Below are 21,334 nucleotides of genomic sequence, written 5' to 3'. Positions count from 1 at the left end.
CGCCTTATCCATTAGGCCCCGCAGTCTATATTATACATACCCATTTTGACATTATACAGACTTTGCTATGCAACAATAGACATTAAAATTGTGAACCTGTACGAATGTGGAAAGCTAGTCATTTTTAACAAGTACAAAGATACTCTTTCCTTCAATCTTGCGATGCAGATTCAGACACAATAATTCTCAGGCCTTGCAGTCTTAGATTATTAAAGTTGAACAACAATGTCCAAGCTTTTCAAAGCAACAAGACCAATGCCTTATTTAGGGAAATTGCCAACATGTACGAATTAGCTGAGCTAATGAAATTAAACGACCCTATTTGACATCATAAAGACTTTGCTTAGCAACAACAGACATCAAAGTTGTGTACCTGTCCGAATGAGGAAAGCTAGTGATTTTTAACAAGTACAAAGATACTCTTTCCTTCAATCTTGCGATGCAGATTCAGACACAATAATTCTCAGGCCTTGCAGTCTTAGATTATTAAAGTTGAACAACAATGTCCAAGCTTTTCAAAGCAACAAAGCCAATGCCTTATTTAGGGAAATTGCAAACATGTACGAATTTGCTGAGCCAATGAAATTAAACGACCCTATTTGACATCATACAGACTTTGCTTAGCAACAACATACATCAAAGTTGTGAACCTGTCCGAATGAGGAAAGCTAGTGATTTTTAACAAGTACAAAGATACTCTTTCCTTCAATCTTGCGATGCAGATTCAGACACAATAATTCTCAGGCCTTGCAGTCTTGGATCATTAAAGTTGAACAAGAATGTCCAAGCTTTTCAAAGCAACAAGACCAATGCCTTATTTAGGGGAATTGCAAACATGTACGAATTGGCTGAGCCAATGAAATTAAATGACCCTATTTGACATCATTCAGACTTTGCTGTATGAACCTGCCCGAATGAGGAAAGCTAGTGATTTTTAACAAGTACAAAGATACTCTTTCCTTCAATCTTGCAATGCAGATTCAGACACAATAATTCTCAGGCCTTGCAGTCTAAGATAATACAAGTTGAATAACAATGTCCAAGCAACAAGAGCAATGCCTTATTTCGGGAAATTGCAAAGATGTTCAAATCAGCTGAGCTTATGAAATTAAACAACCACGAAGGGACTCGAACCTCAATCTTCTGATTCGAAGTGAGACGCCTTATCCATTAGGCTACGCAGTCTATGTTATACATCCCTATTTGACATCATACAGACTTTGCTATGCAACAAGAGACATTAAAATTGTGAAACTGTCCGAATGAGGAAAGCTAGTCATTTTTAACAAGTACAAAGATACTCTTTCCTTCAATCTTGCGATGCAGATTCAGACACAATAATTCTCAGGCCTTGCAGTCTTAGATTATTAAAGTTGAACAACAATGTCCAAGCTTTTCAGAACAACAAGACCAATGCCTTATTTAGGGAAATTGCCAACATGTACGAATTAGCTGAGCTAATGAAATTAAACGACCCTATTTGACATCATTCAGACTTTGCTGTATGAACCTATCCGAATGAGGAAAGCTAGTGATTTTTAACAAGTACAAAGATACTCTTTCCTTCAATCTTGCGATGCAGATTCAGACACAATAATTCTCAGGCCTTGCAGTCTTAGATTATTAAAGTTGAACAACAATGTCCAAGCTTTTCAAAGCAACAAAGCCAATGCCTTATTTAGGGAAATTGCAAACATGTACGAATTTGCTGAGCCAATGAAATTAAACGACCCTATTTGACATCATACAGACTTTGCTTAGCAACAACATACATCAAAGTTGTGAACCTGTCCGAATGAGGAAAGCTAGTGATTTTTAACAAGTACAAAGATACTCTTTCCTTCAATCTTGCGATGCAGATTCAGACACAATAATTCTCAGGCCTTGCAGTCTTGGATCATTAAAGTTGAACAACAATGTCCAAGCTTTTCAAAGCAACAAGACCAATGCCTTATTTAGGGGAATTGCAAACATGTACGAATTGGCTGAGCCAATGAAATTAAATGACCCTATTTGACATCATTCAGACTTTGCTGTATGAACCTGCCCGAATGAGGAAAGCTAGTGATTTTTAACAAGTACAAAGATACTCTTTCCTTCAATCTTGCGATGCAGATTCAGACACAATAATTCTCAGGCCTTGCAGTATTTGATAATAAAAGTTGAATAACAATGTCCAAGCAACAAGAGCAATGCCTTATTTCGGGAAATTGCAAAGATGTTCAAATCAGCTGAGCTTATGAAATTAAACAACCACGAAGGGACTCGAACCCTCAATCTTCTGATTCGAAGTCAGACGCCTTATCCATTAGGCCACGTAGTCTATGTTATACAACACTATTTGACATCATACAGACTTTGCTATGCAACAATGGACATCAAAATTGTGAACCTGTCCAAATGAGGAAAGCTAGTGATTTTTAACAAGTACAAAGATACTCTTTCCTTCAATCTTGCGATGCAGATTCAGACACAATAATTCTCAGGCCTTGCAGTCTAAGATAATACAAGTTGAATAACAATGTCCAAGCAACAAGAGCAATGCCTTATTTCGGGAAATTGCAAAGATGTTCAAATCAGCTGAGCTTATGAAATTAAACAACCACGAAGGGACTCGAACCCTCAATCTTCTGATTCGAAGTCAGACGCCTTATCCATTAGGCTACGCAGTCTATGTTATACATCCCTATTTGACATCATACAGACTTTGCTATGCAACAAGAGACATTAAAATTGTGAAACTGTCCGAATGAGGAAAGCTAGTCATTTTTAACAAGTACAAAGATACTCTTTCCTTCAATCTTGCGATGCAGATTCAGACACAATAATTCTCAGGCCTTGCAGTCTTAGATTATTAAAGTTGAACAACAATGTCCAAGCTTTTCAAAGAAACAAGACCAAATGCCTTATTTAGGGAAATTGCAAAGATGTACGAATTAACTGAGCTAATGAAATTAACGACCCTATTTGATATCATACAGAATTTGTTATAAAACAACATACATCAAAGTTGTGAACCTGTCCGAATGAGAAAAGCAAGTGATTTTTAACACGTACAAAGATACTTTTTCATTCAATCTTGCGATGCAGATTCAGACACAATAATTCTCAGGCCTTGCAGTCTTAGATCATTAAAGTTGAACAACAATGTCCAAGCTTTTCAAAGCAACAAGACCAATGCCTTATTTAGGGAAATTGCAAACATGTACGAATTGCTGAGCCAATGAAATTAAATGACCCTATTTGACATCATTCAGACTTTGCTGTATGAACCTGTCCGAATGAGGAAAGCTAGTGATTTTTAACAAGTACAAAGATACTCTTTCCTTCAATCTTGCGATGCAGATTCAGACACAATAATTCTCAGGCCTTGCAGTCTTTGATAATAAAAGTTGAATAACAATGTCCAAGCAACAAGAGCAATGCCTTATTTTGGAAATTGCAAAGATGTTCAAATCAGCTGAGCTTATGAAATTAAACAACCACGAAGAGACTTGAACCCTCAATCTTCTGATTTGAAGTCAGACGCCTTATCCATTAGGCCACGTAGTCTATGTTATACAACCCTATTTGACATCATACAGACTTTGCTATGCAACAACAGACATCAAAGTTGTGAACCTGTCCGAATGAGGAAAGCTAGTGATTTTTAACAAGTACAAAGATACTCTTTCCTTCAATCTTGCGATGCAGATTCAGACACAATAATTCTCAGGCCTTGCAGTCTTAGATTATTAAAGTTGAACAACAATGTCCAAGCTTTTCAAAGCAACAAGACCAATGCCTTATTTAGGGAAATTGCAAACATGTACAATTAGCTGAGCCAATGAAATTAAATGACCCTATTTGACATCATTCAGACTTTGCTGTATGAACCTGCCCGAATGAGGAAAGCTAGTGATTTTTAACAAGTACAAAGATACTCTTTCCTTCAATCTTGCGATGCAGATTCAGACACAATAATTCTCAGGCCTTGCAGTCTTTGATAATAAAAGTTGAATAACAATGTCCAAGCAACAAGAGCAATGCCTTATTTCGGGAAATTGCAAAGATGTTCAAATCAGCTGAGCTTATGAAATTAAACAACCACGAAGGGACTCGAACCCTCAATCTTCTGATTCGAAGTCAGACACCTTATCCATTAGGCCACGCAGTCTATGTTATACATCGCTATTTGACATCATACAGACTTTGCTATGCAACAATGGACATCAAAATTGTGAACCTGTCCAAATGAGGAAAGCTAGTGATTTTTAACAAGTACAAAGATACTCTTTCCTTCAATCTTGCGATGCAGATTCAGACACAATAATTCTCAGGCCTTGCAGTCTTAGATTATTAAAGTTGAACAACAATGTCCAAGCTTTTCAAACAACAAGACCAATGCCTTATTTAGGGAAATTGCAACATGTACGAATTAGCTGAGCTAATGAAATTAAACGACCCTATTTGACATCATTCAGACTTTGCTGTATGAACCTATCCGAATGAGGAAAGCTAGTGATTTTTAACAAGTACAAAGATACTCTTTCCTTCAATCTTGCGATGCAGATTCAGACACAATAATTCTCAGGCCTTGCAGTCTTGGATCATTAAAGTTTAACAACAATGTCCAAGATTTTCAAAGCAACAAGGAAAATGCCTTATTTAGGGAAATTGCAAACATGTACGAATTAGCTGAGCTAATGAAATTAAACGACCCTATTTGACATCATACAGACTTTGCTGTATGAACCTGCACGAATGAGGAAAGCTAGTGATTTTTAACAAGTACAAAGATACTCTTTCCTTCAATCTTGCGATGCAGATTCAGACACAATAATTCTCAGGCCTTGCAGTCTTAGATAATAAAAGTTGAATAACAATGTCCAAGCAACAAGAGCAATGCCATATTTTGGAAATTGCAAAGATGTTCAAATCAGCAGAGCTCATTAAATTAATCAACCACGAAGGAACTCGAACCCACAATCTTTAGATACGAAGTCAGACGCCTTATCCATTAGGCACGCAGTCTATGTGATACATGCCTATTTGACATCATACAGACTTTGCTATGCAACAACAGACATCAAAGTTGTGAACCTGTCCGAATGAGGAAAGCTAGTGATTTTTAACAAGTACAAAGATACTCTTTCCTTCAATCTTGCGATGCAGATTCAGACACAATAATTCTCAGGCCTTGCAGTCTTCGATAATAAAAGTTGAATAACAATGTCCAAGCAACAAGACCAATGCTATATTTTGGGAAATCGCAAAGATGTTCAAATCAGCTGAGCTTATGAAATTAAACAACCACGAAGGGACTCGAACCCTCAATCTTCTGATTCGAAGTCAGACGCCTTATCCATTAGGCCACGAGTCTATGTTATACAACCCTATTTGACATCATACAGACTTTGCTATGCAACAATAGACATCAAAATTGTGAACCTGTCCAAATGAGGAAAGCTAGTGATTTTTAACAAGTACAAAGATACTCTTTCCTTCAATCTTGCGATGCAGATTCAGACACAATAATTCTCAGGCCTTGCAGTCTAAGATAATACAAGTTGAATAACAATGTCCAAGCAACAAGAGCAATGCCTTATTTCGGGAAATTGCAAAGATGTTCAAATCAGCTGAGCTTATGAAATTAAACAACCACGAAGGGACTCGAACCCTCAATCTTCTGATTCGAAGTCAGACGCCTTATCCATTAGGCTACGCAGTCTATGTTATACATCCCTATTTGACATCATACAGACTTTGCTATGCAACAAGAGACATTAAAATTGTGAAACTGTCCGAATGAGGAAAGCTAGTCATTTTTAACAAGTACAAAGATACTCTTTCCTTCAATCTTGCGATGCAGATTCAGACACAATAATTCTCAGGCCTTGCAGTCTTAGATTATTAAAGTTGAACAACAATGTCCAAGCTTTTCAGAACAACAAGACCAATGCCTTATTTAGGGAAATTGCCAACATGTACGAATTAGCTGAGCTAATGAAATTAAACGACCCTATTTGACATCATTCAGACTTTGCTGTATGAACCTATCCGAATGAGGAAAGCTAGTGATTTTTAACAAGTACAAAGATACTCTTTCCTTCAATCTTGCGATGCAGATTCAGACACAATAATTCTCAGGCCTTGCAGTCTTGGATCATTAAAGTTTAACAACAATGTCCAAGATTTTCAAAGCAACAAGGAAAATGCCTTATTTAGGGAAATTGCAAACATGTACGAATTAGCTGAGCTAATGAAATTAAACGACCCTATTTGACATCATACAGACTTTGCTGTATGAACCTGCACGAATGAGGAAAGCTAGTGATTTTTAACAAGTACAAAGATACTCTTTCCTTCAATCTTGCGATGCAGATTCAGACACAATAATTCTCAGGCCTTGCAGTCTTAGATAATAAAAGTTGAATAACAATGTCCAAGCAACAAGAGCAATGCCATATTTTGGGAAATTGCAAAGATGTTCAAATCAGCAGAGCTCATTAAATTAATCAACCACGAAGGAACTCGAACCCACAATCTTTAGATAAAGTCAGAATCCATTAAAGTCTATGTGATACATGCCTATTGACATCATACAGACTTTGCTATGCAACAACAGACATCAAAGTTGTGAACCTGTCCGAATGAGGAAAGCTAGTGATTTTTAACAAGTACAAAGATACTCTTTCCTTCAATCTTGCGATGCAGATTCAGACACAATAATTCTCAGGCCTTGCAGTCTTAGATAATAAAAGTTGAATAACAATGTCCAAGCAACAAGAGCAATGCCTTATTTTGGGAAATTGCAAAGATGTTCAAATCAGCTGAGCTTATGAAATTAAACAACCACGAAGGGACTCGAACCCTCAATCTTCTGATTTGAAGTCAGACGCCTTATCCATTAGGCTACGCAGTCTATGTTATACATCCCTATTTGACATCATACAGACTTTGCTATGCAACAATAGACATTAAAATTGTGAACCTGTCCGAATGAGGAAAGCTAGTGATTTTTAACAAGTACAAAGATACTCTTTCCTTCAATCTTGCGATGCAGATTCAGACACAATAATTCTCAGGCCTTGCAGTCTTAGATTATTAAAGTTGAACAACAATGTCCAAGCTTTTCAAAGCAACAAGACCAATGCCTTATTTAGGGAAATTGCAAACATGTACGAATTGGCTGAGCCAATGAAATTAAATGACCCTATTTGACATCATTCAGACTTTGCTGTATGAACCTGCCCGAATGAGGAAAGCTAGTGATTTTTAACAAGTACAAAGATACTCTTTCCTTCAATCTTGCGATGCAGATTCAGACACAATAATTCTCAGGCCTTGCAGTATTTGATAATAAAAGTTGAATAACAATGTCCAAGCAACAAGAGCAATGCCTTATTTCGGGAAATTGCAAAGATGTTCAAATCAGCTGAGCTTATGAAATTAAACAACCACGAAGGGACTCGAACCCTCAATCTTCTGATTCGAAGTCAGACGCCTTATCCATTAGGCCACGTAGTCTATGTTATACAACCCTATTTGACATCATACAGACTTTGCTATGCAACAATAGACATCAAAATTGTGAACCTGTCCAAATGAGGAAAGCTAGTGATTTTTAACAAGTACAAAGATACTCTTTCCTTCAATCTTGCGATGCAGATTCAGACACAATAATTCTCAGGCCTTGCAGTCTAAGATAATACAAGTTGAATAACAATGTCCAAGCAACAAGAGCAATGCCTTATTTCGGGAAATTGCAAGATGTTCAAATCAGCTGAGCTTATGAAATTAAACAACCACGAAGGGACTCGAACCCTCAATCTTCTGATTCGAAGTCAGACGCCTTATCCATTAGGCTACGCAGTCTATGTTATACATCCCTATTTGACATCATACAGACTTTGCTATGCAACAAGAGACATTAAAATTGTGAAACTGTCCGAATGAGGAAAGCTAGTCATTTTTAACAAGTACAAAGATACTCTTTCCTTCAATCTTGCGATGCAGATTCAGACACAATAATTCTCAGGCCTTGCAGTCTTAGATTATTAAAGTTGAACAACAATGTCCAAGCTTTTCAGAACAACAAGACCAATGCCTTATTTAGGGAAATTGCCAACATGTACGAATTAGCTGAGCTAATGAAATTAAACGACCCTATTTGACATCATTCAGACTTTGCTGTATGAACCTATCCGAATGAGGAAAGCTAGTGATTTTTAACAAGTACAAAGATACTCTTTCCTTCAATCTTGCGATGCAGATTCAGACACAATAATTCTCAGGCCTTGCAGTCTTAGATTATTAAAGTTGAACAACAATGTCCAAGCTTTTCAAAGCAACAAGGCCAATGCCTTATTTAGGGAAATTGCAAACATGTACGAATTTGCTGAGCCAATGAAATTAAACGACCCTATTTGACATCATACAGACTTTGCTTAGCAACAACATACATCAAAGTTGTGAACCTGTCCGAATGAGGAAAGCTAGTGATTTTTAACAAGTACAAAGATACTCTTTCCTTCAATCTTGCGATGCAGATTCAGACACAATAATTCTCAGGCCTTGCAGTCTTAGATTATTAAAGTTGAACAACAATGTCCAAGCTTTTCAAAGCAACAAGACCAATGCCTTATTTAGGGAAATTGCAAACATGTACGAATTAGCTGAGCTAATGAAATTAAACGACCCTCTTTGACATCATACAGACTTTGCTGTATGAACCTGTCCGAATGAGGAAAGCTAGTGATTTTTAACAAGTACAAAGATACTCTTTTCCTTCAATCTTGCGATGCAGATTCAGACACAATAATTCTCAGGCCTTGCAGTCTTAGATAATAAAAGTTGAATAACAATGTCCAAGCAACAAGAGCAATGCCATATTTTGGGAAATTGCAAAAATGTTCAAATCAGCTGAGCTTATGAAATTAAACAACCACGAAGGGACTCGAACCCTCAATCTTCTGATTCGAAGTCAGACGCCTTATCCATTAGGCCACGCAGTCTATGTTATACATCCCTATTTGACATCATACAGACTTTGCTATGCAACAAGAGACATTAAAATTGTGAAACTGTCCGAATGAGGAAAGCTAGTCATTTTTAACAAGTACAAAGATACTCTTTCCTTCAATCTTGCGATGCAGATTCAGACACAATAATTCTCAGGCCTTGCAGTCTTAGATTATTAAAGTTGAACAACAATGTCCAAGCTTTTCAGAACAACAAGACCAATGCCTTATTTAGGGAAATTGCAACATAACGAATTAGCTGAGCTAATGAAATTAAACGACCCTATTTGACATCATTCAGACTTTGCTGTATGAACCTATCCGAATGAGGAAAGCTAGTGATTTTTAACAAGTACAAAGATACTCTTTCCTTCAATCTTGCGATGCAGATTCAGACACAATAATTCTCAGGCCTTGCCGTCTTCGATAATAAAAGTTGAATAACAATGTCCAAGCAACAAGACCAATGCTATATTTTGGGAAATCGCAAAGATGTTCAAATCAGCTGAGCTTATGAAATTAAACAACCACGAAGGGACTCGAACCCTCAATCTTCTGATTTGAAGTCAGACGCCTTATCCATTAGGCCACGTAGTCTATGTTATACAACCCTATTTGACATCATACAGACTTTGCTATGCAACAATAGACATCAAAATTGTGAACCTGTCCAAATGAGGAAAGCTAGTGATTTTTAACAAGTACAAAGATACTCTTTCCTTCAATCTTGCGATGCAGATTCAGACACAATAATTCTCAGGCCTTGCAGTCTAAGATAATACAAGTTGAATAACAATGTCCAAGCAACAAGAGCAATGCCTTATTTTGGGAAATTGCAAAGATGTTCAAATCAGCTGAGCTTATGAAATTAAACAACCACGAAGGGACTCGAACCCTCAATCTTCTGATTCGAAGTCAGACGCCTTATCCATTAGGCTACGCAGTCTATGTTATACATCCCTATTTGACATCATACAGACTTTGCTATGCAACAAGAGACATTAAAATTGTGAAACTGTCCGAATGAGGAAAGCTAGTCATTTTTAACAAGTACAAAGATACTCTTTCCTTCAATCTTGCGATGCAGATTCAGACACAATAATTCTCAGGCCTTGCAGTCTTAGATTATTAAAGTTGAACAACAATGTCCAAGCTTTTCAAACAACAAGACCAATGCCTTATTTAGGGAAATTGCAAACATGTACGAATTAGCTGAGCTAATGAAATTAAACGACCCTATTTGACATCATACAGACTTTGCTGCAACAACATACATCAAAGTTGTGAACCTGTCCGAATGAGGAAAGCTAGTGATTTTTAACAAGTACAAAGATACTCTTTCCTTCAATCTTGCGATGCAGATTCAGACACAATAATTCTCAGGCCTTGCAGTCTTAGATTATTAAAGTTGAACAACAATGTCCAAGCTTTTCAAAGCAACAAGACCAATGCCTTATTTAGGGAAATTGCAAACATGTACGAATTAGCTGAGCTAATGAAATTAAACGACCCTATTTGACATCATTCAGACTTTGCTGTATGAACCTGTCCGAATGAGGAAAGCTAGTGATTTTTAACAAGTACAAAGATACTCTTTCCTTCAATCTTGCGATGCAGATTCAGACACAATAATTCTCAGGCCTTGCAGTCTTAGATAATAAAAGTTGAATAACAATGTCCAAGCAACAAGACCAATGCCTTATTTTGGGAAATTGCAAAGATGTTCAAATCAGCTGAGCTGAAATTAAACAACCACGAAGGGACTCGAACCCTCAATCTTCTGATTCGAAGTCAGACGCCTTATCCATTAGGCCACGCAGTCTATGTTATACATCCCTATTTGACATCATACAGACTTTGCTATGCAACAATAGACATCAAAATTGTGAACCTGTCCGAATGAGGAAAGCTAGTGATTTTTAACAAGTACAAAGATACTCTTTCCTTCAATCTTGCGATGCAGATTCAGACACAATAATTCTCAGGCCTTGCAGTCTTAGATAATAAAAGTTGAATAACAATGTCCAAGCAACAAGAGCAATGCCTTATTTCGGGAAATTGCAAAGATGTTCAAATCAGCTGAGCTTATGAAATTAAACAACCACGAAGGGACTCGAACCCTCAATCTTCTGATTCGAAGTCAGACGCCTTATCCATTAGGCTACGCAGTCTATGTTATACATCCCTATTTGACATCATACAGACTTTGCTATGCAACAAGAGACATTAAAATTGTGAAATGTCCGAATGAGGAAAGCTAGTCATTTTTAACAAGTACAAAGATACTCTTTCCTTCAATCTTGCGATGCAGATTCAGACACAATAATTCTCAGGCCTTGCAGTCTTAGATTATTAAAGTTGAACAACAATGTCCAAGCTTTTCAGAACAACAAGACCAATGCCTTATTTAGGGAAATTGCAAACATGTACGAATTAGCTGAGCTAATGAAATTAAACGACCCTATTTGACATCATACAGACTTTGCTGTATGAACCTGCACGAATGAGGAAAGCTAGTGATTTTTAACAAGTACAAAGATACTCTTTCCTTCAATCTTGCGATGCAGATTCAGACACAATAATTCTCAGGCCTTGCAGTCTTAGATAATAAAAGTTGAATAACAATGTCCAAGCAACAAGACCAATGCCTTATTTCGGGAAATTGCAAAGATGTTCAAATCAGCTGAGCTTATGAAATTAAACAACCACGAAGGGACTCGAACCCTCAATCTTCTGATTCGAAGTCAGACGCCTTATCCATTAGGCTACGCAGTCTATGTTATACATCCCTATTTGACATCATACAGACTTTGCTATGCAACAAGAGACATTAAAATTGTGAAACTGTCCGAATGAGGAAAGCTAGTGATTTTTAACAAGTACAAAGATACTCTTTCCTTCAATCTTGCGATGCAGATTCAGACACAATAATTCTCAGGCCTTGCAGTCTTAGATTATTAAAGTTGAACAACAATGTCCAAGCTTTTCAAAGCAACAAGGCCAATGCCTTATTTAGGGAAATTGCAAACATGTACGAATTTGCTGAGCCAATGAAATTAAACGACCCTATTTGACATCATACAGACTTTGCTTATGCAACAACATACATCAAAGTTGTGAACCTGTCCGAATGAGGAAAGCTAGTGATTTTTAACAAGTACAAAGATACTCTTTCCTTCAATCTTGCGATGCAGATTCAGACACAATAATTCTCAGGCCTTGCAGTCTTGGATCATTAAAGTTTAACAACAATGTCCAAGATTTTCAAAGCAACAAGGAAAATGCCTTATTTAGGGAAATTGCAAACATGTACGAATTAGCTGAGCTAATGAAATTAAACGACCCTATTTGACATCATACAGACTTTGCTGTATGAACCTATCCGAATGAGGAAAGCTAGTGATTTTTAACAAGTACAAAGATACTCTTTCCTTCAATCTTGCGATGCAGATTCAGACACAATAATTCTCAGGCCTTGCAGTCTTAGATAATAAAAGTTGAATAACAATGTCCAAGCAACAAGAGCAATGCCATATTTTGGGAAATTGCAAAGATGTTCAAATCAGCAGAGCTCATGAAATTAATCAACCACGAAGGAACTCGAACCCACAATCTTTAGATACGAAGTCAGACGCCTTATCTATTAGGCCACGCAGTCTATGTTATACATGCCTATTTGACATCATACAGACTTTGATATGCAACAACAGACATCAAAGTTGTGAACCTGTCCGAATGAGGAAAGCTAGTGATTTTTAACAAGTACAAAGATACTCTTTCCTTCAATCTTGCGATGCAGATTCAGACACAATAATTCTCAGGCCTTGCAGTCTTAGATAATAAAGTTGAATAACAATGTCCAAGCAACAAGAGCAATGCCTTATTTTGGGAAATTGCAAAGATGTTCAAATCAGCTGAGCTTATGAAATTAAACAACCACGAAGGGACTCGAACCCTCAATCTTCTGATTCGAAGTCAGACGCCTTATCCATTAGGCTACGCAGTCTATGTTATACATCCCTATTTGACATCATACAGACTTTGCTATGCAACAATAGACATTAAAATTGTGAACCTGTCCGAATGAGGAAAGCTAGTCATTTTTAACAAGTACAAAGATACTCTTTCCTTCAATCTTGCGATGCAGATTCAGACACAATAATTCTCAGGCCTTGCAGTCTTAGATTATTAAAGTTGAACAACAATGTCCAAGCTTTTCAAAGCAACAAGGCCAATGCCTTATTTAGGGAAATTGCAAACATGTACGAATTAGCTGAGCTAATGAAATTAAACGACCCTATTTGACATCATACAGACTTTGCTATGCAACAACAGACATCAAAGTTGTGAACCTGTCCGAATGAGGAAAGCTAGTGATTTTTAACAAGTACAAAGATACTCTTTCCTTCAATCTTGCGATGCAGATTCAGACACAATAATTCTCAGGCCTTGCAGTCTTAGATTATTAAAGTTGAACAACAATGTCCAAGCTTTTCAAAGCAACAAGACCAATGCCTTATTTAGGGAATTGCAAACATGTACGAATTAGCTGAGCAATGAAATTAAATGACCCTATTTGACATCATTCAGACTTTGCTGTATGAACCTGTCCGAATGAGGAAAGCTAGTGATTTTTAACAAGTACAAAGATACTCTTTCCTTCAATCTTGCGATGCAGATTCAGACACAATAATTCTCAGGCCTTGCAGTCTTTGATAATAAAAGTTGAATAACAATGTCCAAGCAACAAGAGCAATGCCTTATTTTGGGAAATTGCAAAGATGTTCAAATCAGCTGAGCTTATGAAATTAAACAACCACGAAGGGACTCGAACCCTCAATCTTCTGATTCGAAGTCAGACGCCTTATCCATTAGGCTACGCAGTCTATGTTATACATCCCTATTTGACATCATACAGACTTTGCTATGCAACAAGAGACATTAAAATTGTGAACCTGTCCGAATGAGGAAAGCTAGTCATTTTTAACAAGTACAAAGATACTCTTTCCTTCAATCTTGCGATGCAGATTCAGACACAATAATTCTCAGGCCTTGCAGTCTTAGATTATTAAAGTTGAACAACAATGTCCAAGCTTTTCAAACAACAAGACCAATGCCTTATTTAGGGAAATTGCAAACATGTACGAATTAGCTGAGCTAATGAAATTAAACGACCCTATTTGACATCATTCAGACTTTGCTGTATGAACCTATCCGAATGAGGAAAGCTAGGATTTTTAACAAGTACAAAGATACTCTTTCCTTCAATCTTGCGATGCAGATTCAGACACAATAATTCTCAGGCCTTGCAGTCTTAGATTATTAAAGTTGAACAACAATGTCCAAGCTTTTCAAAGCAACAAGGCCAATGCCTTATTTAGGGAAATTGCAAACATGTACGAATTTGCTGAGCCAATGAAATTAAACGACCCTATTTGACATCATACAGACTTTGCTTAGCAACAACAGACATCAAAGTTGTGAACCTGTCCGAATGAGGAAAGCTAGTGATTTTTAACAAGTACAAAGATACTCTTTCCTTCAATCTTGCGATGCAGATTCAGACACAATAATTCTCAGGCCTTGCAGTCTTAGATTATTAAAGTTGAACAACAATGTCCAAGCTTTTCAAAGCAACAAGACCAATGCCTTATTTAGGGAAATTGCAAACATGTACGAATTAGCTGAGCTAATGAAATTAAATGACCCTATTTGACATCATACAGACTTTGCTTATGCAACAACAGACATCAAAGTTGTGAACCTGTCCGAATGAGGAAAGCTAGTGATTTTTAACAAGTACAAAGATACTCTTTCCTTCAATCTTGCGATGCAGATTCAGACACAATAATTCTCAGGCCTTGCAGTCTTAGATTATTAAAGTTGAACAACAATGTCCAAGCAGCTTTTCAAAGCAACAAGACCAATGCCTTATTTAGGGAAATTGCAAACATGTACGAATTAGCTGAGCTAATGAAATTAAACGACCCTATTTGACATCATAAGACTTTGCTGCAACAACAGACATCAAAGTTGTGAACCTGTCCGAATGAGGAAAGCTAGTGATTTTTAACAAGTACAAAGATACTCTTTCCTTCAATCTTGCGATGCAGATTCAGACACAATAATTCTCAGGCCTTGCAGTCTTAGATTATTAAAGTTGAACAACAATGTCCAAGCTTTTCAAAGCAACAAGGCCAATGCCTTATTTAGGGAAATTGCAAACATGTACATTAGCTGAGCTAATGAAATTAAACGACCCTATTTGACATCATACAGACTTTGCTTAGCAACAACAGACATCAAAGTTGTGTACCTGTCCGAATGAGGAAAGCTAGTGATTTTTAACAAGTACAAAGATACTCTTTCCTTCAATCTTGCGATGCAGATTCAGACACAATAATTCTCAGGCCTTGCAGTCTTGGATCATTAAAGTTGAACAACAATGTCCAAGCTTTTCAAAGCAACAAGACCAATGCCTTATTTAGGGAAATTGCAAACATGTACGAATTAGCTGAGCTAATGAAATTAAACGACCCTCTTTGACATCATACAGACTTTGCTGTATGAACCTGTCCGAATGAGGAAAGCTAGTGATTTTTAACAAGTACAAAGATACTCTTTCCTTCAATCTTGCGATGCAGATTCAGACACAATAATTCTCAGGCCTTGCAGTCTTAGATAATAAAAGTTGAATAACAATGTCCAAGCAACAAGAGCAATGCCATATTTTGGGAAATTGCAAAGATGTTCAAATCAGCAGAGCTTTAAATTAAACAACCACGAAGGAACTCGAACCCTCAATCTTTGATACGAAGTCAGACGCCTTATCCATTAGGCCACGCAGTCTATGTTATACATCCCTATTTGACATCATACAGACTTTGCTATGCAACAACAGACATCAAAATTGTGAACCTGTCCGAATGAGGAAAGCTAGTGATTTTTAACAAGTACAAAGATACTCTTTCCTTCAATCTTGCGATGCAGATTCAGACACAATAATTCTCAGGCCTTGCAGTCTTAGATTATTAAAGTTGAACAACAATGTCCAAGCTTTTCAAACAACAAGACCAATGCCTTATTTAGGGAAATTGCAAACATGTACGAATTAGCTGAGCTAATGAAATTAAACGACCCTCTTTGACATCATACAGACTTTGCTGTATGAACCTGTCCGAATGAGGAAAGCTAGTGATTTTTAACAAGTACAAAGATACTCTTTCCTTCAATCTTGCGATGCAGATTCAGACACAATAATTCTCAGGCCTTGCAGTCTTTGATAATAAAAGTTGAATAACAATGTCCAAGCAACAAGAGCAATGCCTTATTTCGGGAAATTGCAAAGATGTTCAAATCAGCTGAGCTTATGAAATTAAACAACCACGAAGGGACTCGAACCCTCAATCTTCTGATTCGAAGTCAGACGCCTTATCCATTAGGCCACGCAGTCTATGTTATACATCCCTATTTGACATCATACAGACTTTGCTATGCAACAAGAGACATTAAAATTGTGAACCTGTCCGAATGAGGAAAGCTAGTCATTTTTAACAAGTACAAAGATACTCTTTCCTTCAATCTTGCGATGCAGATTCAGACACAATAATTCTCAGGCCTTGCAGTCTTAGATTATTAAAGTTGAACAACAATGTCCAAGCTTTTCAGAACAACAAGACCAATGCCTTATTTAGGGAAATTGCAAACATGTACGAATTAGCTGCTAATGAAATTAAACGACCCTATTTGACATCATTCAGACTTTGCTGTATGAACCTGTCCGAATGAGGAAAGCTAGTGATTTTTAACAAGTACAAAGATACTCTTTCCTTCAATCTTGCGATGCAGATTCAGACACAATAATTCTCAGGCCTTGCAGTCTTAGATAATAAAGTTGAATAACAATGTCCAAGCAACAAGAGCAATGCCTTATTTTGGGAAATTGCAAAGATGTTCAAATCAGCTGAGCTTATGAAATTAAACAACCACGAAGGGACTCGAACCCTCAATCTTCTGATTTGAAGTCAGACGCCTTATCCATTAGGCTTTCTATGTTATACATCCCTATTTGACATCATACAGACTTTGCTATGCAACAAGAGACATTAAAATTGTGAACCTGTCCGAATGAGGAAAGCTAGTGATTTTTAACAAGTACAAAGATACTCTTTCCTTCAATCTTGCGATGCAGATTCAGACACAATAATTCTCAGGCCTGCAGTCTTAGATTATTAAAGTTGAACAACAATGTCCAAGCTTTTCAAAGCAACAAAACCAATGCCTTATTTAGGGAAATTGCAAACATGTACGAATTAGCTGAGCTAATGAAATTAAACGACCCTATTTGACATCATACAGACTTTGCTGTATGAACCTGCACGAATGAGGAAAGCTAGTGATTTTTAACAAGTACAAAGATACTCTTTCCTTCAATCTTGCGATGCAGATTCAGACACAATAATTCTCAGGCCTTGCAGTCTTTGATAATAAAGTTGAATAACAATGTCCAAGCAACAAGAGCAATGCCTTATTTTGGGAAATTGCAAAGATGTTCAAATCAGCTGAGCTTATGAAATTAAACAACCACGAAGGGACTCGAACCCTCAATCTTCTGATTCGAAGTCAGACGCCTTATCCATTAGGCTACGCAGTCTATGTTATACATCCCTATTTGACATCATACAGACTTTGCTATGCAACAAGAGACATTAAATTGTGAACCTGTCCGAATGAGGAAAGCTAGTCATTTTTAACAAGTACAAAGATACTCTTTCCTTCAATCTTGCGATGCAGATTCAGACACAATAATTCTCAGGCCTTGCAGTCTTAGATTATTAAAGTTGAACAACAATGTCCAAGCTTTTCAGAACAACAAGACCAATGCCTTATTTAGGGAAATTGCCAACATGTACGAATTAGCTGAGCTAATGAAATTAAACGACCCTATTTGACATCATTCAGACTTTGCTGTATGAACCTATCCGAATGAGGAAAGCTAGTGATTTTTAACAAGTACAAAGATACTCTTTCCTTCAATCTTGCGATGCAGATTCAGACACAATAATTCTCAGGCCTTGCAGTCTTAGATTATTAAAGTTGAACAACAATGTCCAAGCTTTTCAAAGCAACAAGGCCAATGCCTTATTTAGGGAAATTGCAAACATGTACGAATTTGCTGAGCCAATGAAATTAAACGACCCTATTTGACATCATACAGACTTTGCTTAGCAACAACATACATCAAAGTTGTGAACCTGTCCGAATGAGGAAAGCTAGTGATTTTTAACAAGTACAAAGATACTCTTTCCTTCAATCTTGCGATGCAGATTCAGACACAATAATTCTCAGGCCTTGCAGTCTTGGATCATTAAAGTTGAACAACAATGTCCAAGCTTTTCAAAGCAACAAGACCAATGCCTTATTTAGGGGAATTGCAAACATGTACGAATTAGCTGAGCTAATGAAATTAAACGACCCTATTTGACATCATTCAGACTTTGCTGTATGAACCTGTCCGAATGAGGAAAGCTAGTGATTTTTAACAAGTACAAAGATACTCTTTCCTTCAATCTTGCGATGCAGATTCAGACACAATAATTCTCAGGCCTTGCAGTCTTTGATAATAAAAGTTGAATAACAATGTCCAAGCAACAAGAGCAATGCCTTATTTTGGGAAATTGCAAAGATGTTCAAATCAGCTGAGCTTATGAAATTTAAACAACCACGAAGGGACTCGAACCCTCAATCTTCTGATTCGAAGTCAGACGCCTTATCCATTAGGCTACGCAGTCTATGTTATACATCCCTATTTGACATCATACAGACTTTGCTATGCAACAAGAGACATTAAAATTGTGAAACTGTCCGAATGAGGAAAGCTAGTCATTTTTAACAAGTACAAAGATACTCTTTCCTTCAATCTTGCGATGCAGATTCAGACACAATAATTCTCAGGCCTTGCAGTCTTAGATTATTAAAGTTGAACAACAATGTCCAAGCTTTTCAAAGCAACAAGGCCAATGCCTTATTTAGGGAAATTGCAAACATGTACGAATTAGCTGAGCTAATGAAATTAAACGACCCTATTTGACATCATACAGACTTTGCTGTATGAATCAAAATGCCTGTCCGAATGAGGAAAGCTAGTGATTTTTAACAAGTACAAAGATACTCTTTCCTTCAATCTTGCGATGCAGATTCAGACACAATAATTCTCAGGCCTTGCAGTCTTAGATAATAAAGTTGAATAACAATGTCCAAGCAACAAGAGCAATGCCTTATTTTGGGAAATTGCAAAGATGTTCAAATCAGCAGAGCTCATTAAATTAATCAACCACGAAGGAACTCGAACCCACAATCTTTAGATTCGAAGTCAGACGCCTTATCCATTAGGCCACGCAGTCTATGTGATACATGCCTATTTGACATCATACAGACTTTGCTATGCAACAACAGACATCAAAGTGTGAACCTGTCCGAATGAGGAAAGCTAGTGATTTTTAACAAGTACAAAGATACTCTTTCCTTCAATCTTGCGATGCAGATTCAGACACAATAATTCTCAGGCCTTGCAGTCTTAGATAATAAAAGTTGAATAACAATGTCCAAGCAACAAGACCAATGCCTTATTTTGGGAAATTGCAAAGATGTTCAAATCAGCTGAGCTTATGAAATTAAACAACCACGAAGGGACTCGAACCCTCAATCTTCTGATTCTCAGACGCCTTATCCATTAGGCCACGTTCTATGTTATACAACCCTATTTGACATCATACAGACTTTGCTATGCAACAATAGACATCAAAATTGTGAACCTGTCCAAATGAGGAAAGCTAGTGATTTTTAACAAGTACAAAGATACTCTTTCCTTCAATCTTGCGATGCAGATTCAGACACAATAATTCTCAGGCCTTGCAGTCTTAGATAATAAAGTTGAATAACAATGTCCAAGCAACAAGAGCAATGCCTTATTTCGGGAAATTGCAAAGATGTTCAAATCAGCTGAGCTTATGAAATTAAACAACCACGAAGGGACTCGAACCCTCAATCTTCTGATTCGAAGTCAGACGCCTTATCCATTAGGCTACGCAGTCTATGTTATACATCCCTATTTGACATCATACAGACTTTGCTATGCAACAAGAGACATTAAAATTGTGAACCTGTCCGAATGAGGAAAGCTAGTCATTTTTAACAAGTACAAAGATACTCTTTCCTTCAATCTTGCGATGCAGATTCAGACACAATAATTCTCAGGCCTTGCAGTCTTAGATTATTAAAGTTGAACAACAATGTCCAAGCTTTTCAAACAACAAGACCAATGCCTTATTTAGGGAAATTGCAAACATGTACGAATTAGCTGAGCTAATGAAATTAAACGACCCTATTTGACATCATACAGACTTTGCTGTATGAACCTGTCCGAATGAGGAAAGCTAGTGATTTTTAACAAGTACAAAGATACTCTTTCCTTCAATCTTGCGATGCAGATTCAGACACAATAATTCTCAGGCCTTGCAGTCTTTGATAATAAAAGTTGAATAACAATGTCCAAGCAACAAGAGCAATGCCTTATTTTGGGAAATTGCAAAGATGTTCAAATCAGCTGAGCTTATGAAATTAAACAACCACGAAGGGACTCGAACCCTCAATCTTCTGATTTAGAAGTCAGACGCCTTATCCATTAGGCCACGTAGTCTATGTTATACAACCCTATTTGACATCATACAGACTTTGCTATGCAACAATAGACATCAAAATTGTGAACCTGTCCAATGAGGAAAGCTAGTGATTTTTAACAAGTACAAAGATACTCTTTCCTTCAATCTTGCGATGCAGATTCAGACACAATAATTCTCAGGCCTTGCAGTCTTAGATAATACAAGTTGAATAACAATGTCCAAGCAACAAGAGCAATGCCTTATTTCGGGAAATTGCAAAGATGTTCAAATCATGTGAGCTTATGAAATTAAACAACCACAAAGGGACTCGAACCCTCAATCTTCTGATTCGAAGTCAGACGCCTTATCCATTAGCCTACGCAGTCTATGTTATACATCCCTATTTGACATCATACAGACTTTGCTATGCAACAAGAGACATTAAAATTGTGAACCTGTCCGAATGAGGAAAGCTAGTCATTTTTAACAAGTACAAAGATACTCTTTCCTTCAATCTTGCGCTGCAGATTCAGACACAATAATTCTCAGGCCTTGCAGTCTTAGATTATTAAAGTTGAACAACAATGTCCAAGCTTTTCAGAACAACAAGACCAATGCCTTATTTAGGGAAATTGCAAACATGTACGAATTAGCTGAGCTAATGAAATTAAA

The 21,334-nt window shown here is 37.1% G+C and overlaps 17 non-coding genes across 17 annotated transcripts; all 17 read right to left on the bottom strand.

The window, feature by feature from the left end:
* Positions 1-2,250: 2,250 nt before the first annotated feature.
* Positions 2,251-2,323, bottom strand: trnar-ucg (transfer RNA arginine (anticodon UCG)). Its single transcript has one exon. It is a non-coding gene; the product is annotated as a tRNA-Arg (tRNA).
* Positions 2,324-2,599: 276 nt separating this feature from the next.
* On the bottom strand, positions 2,600-2,672 carry trnar-ucg (transfer RNA arginine (anticodon UCG)). Its single transcript has one exon. It is a non-coding gene; the product is annotated as a tRNA-Arg (tRNA).
* Positions 2,673-5,637: 2,965 nt separating this feature from the next.
* On the bottom strand, positions 5,638-5,710 carry trnar-ucg (transfer RNA arginine (anticodon UCG)). The gene has a single exon. It is a non-coding gene; the product is annotated as a tRNA-Arg (tRNA).
* Positions 5,711-7,436: 1,726 nt separating this feature from the next.
* trnar-ucg (transfer RNA arginine (anticodon UCG)) lies at positions 7,437-7,509 on the bottom strand. Its single transcript has one exon. It is a non-coding gene; the product is annotated as a tRNA-Arg (tRNA).
* Positions 7,510-7,784: 275 nt separating this feature from the next.
* Positions 7,785-7,857, bottom strand: trnar-ucg (transfer RNA arginine (anticodon UCG)). The gene has a single exon. It is a non-coding gene; the product is annotated as a tRNA-Arg (tRNA).
* Positions 7,858-8,923: 1,066 nt separating this feature from the next.
* On the bottom strand, positions 8,924-8,996 carry trnar-ucg (transfer RNA arginine (anticodon UCG)). The gene has a single exon. It is a non-coding gene; the product is annotated as a tRNA-Arg (tRNA).
* Positions 8,997-9,875: 879 nt separating this feature from the next.
* Positions 9,876-9,948, bottom strand: trnar-ucg (transfer RNA arginine (anticodon UCG)). Its single transcript has one exon. It is a non-coding gene; the product is annotated as a tRNA-Arg (tRNA).
* Positions 9,949-10,751: 803 nt separating this feature from the next.
* Positions 10,752-10,824, bottom strand: trnar-ucg (transfer RNA arginine (anticodon UCG)). The gene has a single exon. It is a non-coding gene; the product is annotated as a tRNA-Arg (tRNA).
* A 276-nt stretch (positions 10,825-11,100) lies between these two features.
* trnar-ucg (transfer RNA arginine (anticodon UCG)) lies at positions 11,101-11,173 on the bottom strand. The gene has a single exon. It is a non-coding gene; the product is annotated as a tRNA-Arg (tRNA).
* A 531-nt stretch (positions 11,174-11,704) lies between these two features.
* On the bottom strand, positions 11,705-11,777 carry trnar-ucg (transfer RNA arginine (anticodon UCG)). The gene has a single exon. It is a non-coding gene; the product is annotated as a tRNA-Arg (tRNA).
* Positions 11,778-12,935: 1,158 nt separating this feature from the next.
* On the bottom strand, positions 12,936-13,008 carry trnar-ucg (transfer RNA arginine (anticodon UCG)). Its single transcript has one exon. It is a non-coding gene; the product is annotated as a tRNA-Arg (tRNA).
* An 807-nt stretch (positions 13,009-13,815) lies between these two features.
* Positions 13,816-13,888, bottom strand: trnar-ucg (transfer RNA arginine (anticodon UCG)). The gene has a single exon. It is a non-coding gene; the product is annotated as a tRNA-Arg (tRNA).
* A 2,494-nt stretch (positions 13,889-16,382) lies between these two features.
* Positions 16,383-16,455, bottom strand: trnar-ucg (transfer RNA arginine (anticodon UCG)). Its single transcript has one exon. It is a non-coding gene; the product is annotated as a tRNA-Arg (tRNA).
* A 1,127-nt stretch (positions 16,456-17,582) lies between these two features.
* trnar-ucg (transfer RNA arginine (anticodon UCG)) lies at positions 17,583-17,655 on the bottom strand. The gene has a single exon. It is a non-coding gene; the product is annotated as a tRNA-Arg (tRNA).
* Positions 17,656-18,720: 1,065 nt separating this feature from the next.
* Positions 18,721-18,793, bottom strand: trnar-ucg (transfer RNA arginine (anticodon UCG)). The gene has a single exon. It is a non-coding gene; the product is annotated as a tRNA-Arg (tRNA).
* Positions 18,794-20,022: 1,229 nt separating this feature from the next.
* trnar-ucg (transfer RNA arginine (anticodon UCG)) lies at positions 20,023-20,095 on the bottom strand. Its single transcript has one exon. It is a non-coding gene; the product is annotated as a tRNA-Arg (tRNA).
* Positions 20,096-20,626: 531 nt separating this feature from the next.
* trnar-ucu (transfer RNA arginine (anticodon UCU)) lies at positions 20,627-20,700 on the bottom strand. The gene has a single exon. It is a non-coding gene; the product is annotated as a tRNA-Arg (tRNA).
* Between the last annotated feature and the right edge of the window lie 634 nt (positions 20,701-21,334).

Source organism: Oncorhynchus masou, unplaced genomic scaffold (genome assembly GCF_036934945.1).
Source record: "Oncorhynchus masou masou isolate Uvic2021 unplaced genomic scaffold, UVic_Omas_1.1 unplaced_scaffold_1851, whole genome shotgun sequence".
Taxonomy (NCBI): domain Eukaryota; kingdom Metazoa; phylum Chordata; class Actinopteri; order Salmoniformes; family Salmonidae; genus Oncorhynchus; species Oncorhynchus masou.
The sequence above is the reverse complement of the archived record's forward strand: the minus strand, read 5'-3'. Positions and strand labels throughout refer to the sequence as shown.